We start from the raw sequence: 3,839 nt of genomic DNA on the forward strand, positions 1-3,839 counted from the left end.
TTAACAGGCCTTTGTATTCACTTGGAAAAGAGAAGCCAGTGGAAGATTTCAACAGAGCCACGACAGGATGTAGCTTATGTTTTCAAAGGATCATTTTACCTGTTGAGTTGAGAATGGAATGTAAGGTGGTAAAGGATAGATCCAGGGAAGTAAGTTTAAAGGGCTATTGGGGTTGTGAAGGCATGACATGAAAAGTTCTTTGGACTGGGATGGTAGTTTTGAAGGTGGTCAGAAAGGGTAGGATTAGATGTGTATTTTGAAGGTAGAGCCAAAAATACTTACCTAAGGATTAGATACAAGCTGATACGTGGAGGGAGAGGGAGAGGGAGAGGGAGAGGGAGAGAGAGAGAGAGAGAGAGAGAGAGAGAGAGAGAGAGAGAGAGAGAGAGAGAGAGAGAGAGAGAGAGAGAGAGATCTGACTCCTGTTTCTGGTCTGAGCAACTGACTGGGTGGCAATGCCATTTCCTGAGAAGGGGAACTCCTAGAAAATAATGGCCTTGGGGGATAAAAATCAAGACTTTTGTTTTAAACTGGACTTAGTGGTAAACACCTCTAATCCCAGCATTTTGGAGGCTGAGACAGGAGGATCACAGGAGCCCAGCCTGTACAACTTAGTGGGTTGTTTCAATTTAAAAAAAGAGGCTTATTTTGGCCATGTTCATGTTAAATTTGAGATATACAAGGGACAAGGCCATTGTACAATTGGACATCAGATTTTTATGTTAGAGAAATCTGATTTGGAGACAAAATTGAGGGCCATCAACATATACATAGACATAAGACTGAATAAAATGGTTAGGAAAGGCAGCCAAGGAGGTAGATATCACAGGGGGAGGATGAGGACATTCTCCTCTGACTCATATATTTTCAGTGAAATTTACAGGAGCTCATTTGCTGAGAGTGAGGTGGACGAGAGTCAGCAAGGTTTGAGGAGAGAGGAGACCATAGGAAATAGCTATTCATGATGCTCTTGTATTTTCCATTTCTAGGTATCTGTTGTGGAAAGGATTTTTGTGTTATCCAATGAGCAGTTTTACTGTCATAGCTCCCTTTAATAATGAGGAGAAAAGGTCATTTTAAGTTAAAAGATGTGTAGGCACATATTTACAATCATCCTCTCCAAAATAAAGCCAATAGATGCTTTATAGAAACTGACAAACTGGGAATGATGGTACATGTCTGTAATCCCAGCACTCTGGGAGACTGAGGCAGAATGATCACAAATTCAATTCCAGCCTGGGCAGTTTAGCAACTTAGTGAAGCCTGGTTTCAAATTTTAAAATTTAAAAAGGTCTTAGAATAGCAAAAGCAATTCTAGGCAACAGAGACATGGCAGGGGGAATCACAATCCCCAACTTGAAACTATACTACAAAGCCACTGTGATAAAAGCAGCATAGTACTGGCAAAGAAACAGACCCGAGAATCCATGGAATAGATTAGAAGATGCAGAAACAACTCCAGACACGCTCAGCCACCTCATCTTTGACAAAGGAGCCAACCATTCTCACCGGAGAAAAGATAGCCTTTTTAATAAATGGTGTTGGAAAAACTGGATTTCAACCTGCCAAAGATTAAAACTAGACCCATACTTATCACCATGCACTAAACTAAGATCGAAGTGGATTAAAACAGAAACACTAAACTTGCTGGAAGATAAATTAGGTAGAACTCTTGAAGACACTGGCATAGGAAAAGACTTTATGAACAAAACCTCAGTAGCAGGAGAACTAGCACAAAGAATCAACAACTGGGATCTCATCTTATTAAAAAGCTTCTGCACTGCAAGAGAAACCACCAACAGAGCTAAAAGACAACCTACAATGTGGGAAAAAATTTTAGCAGCTGTACCTCAGACAAAGGACTACTATCTAGAATATATAAAGAACTGAAAAAAGTCAGACCCCCAAATTCAAAGACCCAATTCAAAAATGGGCATCTGAAATGAACAGACATCTCTCAGACAAAGAAGTAAAAGCAGCAAATAAACATATGAAAAAATGTTCAACATCACTGGTCATTCGAAAGATGCAGATGAAAACAACATTGAGACTCCACCTCACCCCAGAAAGAATGGCTGCTATCAAGAAATCAACCAATTACAAATGCTGGCGGGGGTGTGGAGAGAAAGGAACCCTTCTTCATTGTTGGTGGGAGTGCAGACTGGTGCAACCACTGTGGAAATCAATATGGAGATACCTCAAAGAACTAGGCTTAGAGGTCCCATTCAACCCAGCTATCCCCCTGCTGGGTATCTTCCCAAAAGAATTAAAAGAATCATACCACAGTGATATATGTGCACCCATGTTCACAGCGGCACAGTTTGAAATAGCTAAGGCTTGGAAATAACGCAAGTGCCCATCAACTGGAAACTGGATAAAGAAGATGTGGTTTTTTTTTTTTATAAAATAGAGTACTACTCAGCCATAAAGAATGAGAAACTAGAGACATTTATAGCTAAATGGATGCACATTGAGGCCATACTCTTAAGTGAAATAAATAGGACACACATGTGTAAATACCGAATAGTTTCCCTAGTGTGAGAAACTGAGAGTGTAAATAAGGATTAAAATGAGTAATTGATAACTTGAAATAAGAAGAAAAGGTCCAAAGGGGTAAGGGAAGTGGGAGGGGAAGGGGAAAGGAAAAATTATGAGAAAAGGAAAAAATGGAAACAAAGTCTTTGTAAATGGGGAAGGTTGGAGGGGGTGAAGGGCGCACAAGTAATGGGAATAAAATATAAACCAAGATACATCATGTACAGGTACAAAGACCCAATGATAAATTTAAATGTATTGTATACCTAAAATGTACCAATAAAAGAATTTAAGCAAAAAAAAATTTTTTTTAAGGTCTGAGAATGTAACTCAGTGCTAAGGTCCTGGGTTCAATTCCCAGCATCAAAACAAGGAAGTTAACAAAAAACAAAACAAAAACAAGAAAACACCATCACTTATTAGACAACATAGGAAAAAGAAACAAGCAAAAATTTTAAATGTTTCGTATATTTGACTATATGAATAAAATAATACAAGAGCTGGATCTGCTTCCCCGTTTCTCCTTTTGTGTAGAAGGACTGACATCAAAGAGTGATTTACCTAATGCTTCTTGTTCTCACCAAGACTTGGTGACTCTGCATGTATGTAGGGCTCACCCCTGTGATGTTTGACCACTGGTCATGTTTATAGACAAGAATGCTTCTGCTGTCCAGTCCCACATTCTAAGTGTAGAAATTGAGGACCAAATGTCTCAAATGTCCTTGGCAGATTACTTCAGTCTTAGTCACATGTAGATGGTGTGGCTTGAGGATAAAGCAGGTCTGAATGTCCAGTCTGGACCACTGGAGAGGAGGGGTCAGACCTAGTCCAGCCAGCCCCTGAGGTTAGATAGAGCCAGCATCCAGTCAAGTGCTGTCTCCCATTGTCTATTTTACAGATCCTTTCACTGGGGCACACTAGGCCACAGTAGAAAAAGGTGGCATAATTAACATACAGCCATCTGTCCTTATCTACAGAAGACTCCTTCTGAGACTTCCAGTGGATGCTTGAAACTGTAGGCAGGTATCATGTCCTATATATACGGTTTTAGTCCTATACAAACATACCTATGATAAAGTTTCATTGTTAAAGTAGGCATGGCAAGCAGTGAGCAACAAAAATTATAAATAGAATAATTATAGCAATAATACTAAGTTATTGAAGATACATGAGTTGATTCTCTTTGGAATTTTCCATGTAATGTTTTTAGACTATGGTTTATCAAAGTTAACAAAAACCATGGAAAATGAAACCGTGGATAAGAGAGCCAGGGAACTACAGTATTGTGTCTCCAGTGCCAGAAG

This window comes from Heterocephalus glaber, unplaced genomic scaffold, assembly GCF_053883595.1.
Source record: "Heterocephalus glaber isolate CG9 unplaced genomic scaffold, H.glaber_assembly_v1.0 deba00001730, whole genome shotgun sequence".
In the NCBI taxonomy this organism is placed as follows: Eukaryota; Metazoa; Chordata; class Mammalia; order Rodentia; family Bathyergidae; genus Heterocephalus; species Heterocephalus glaber.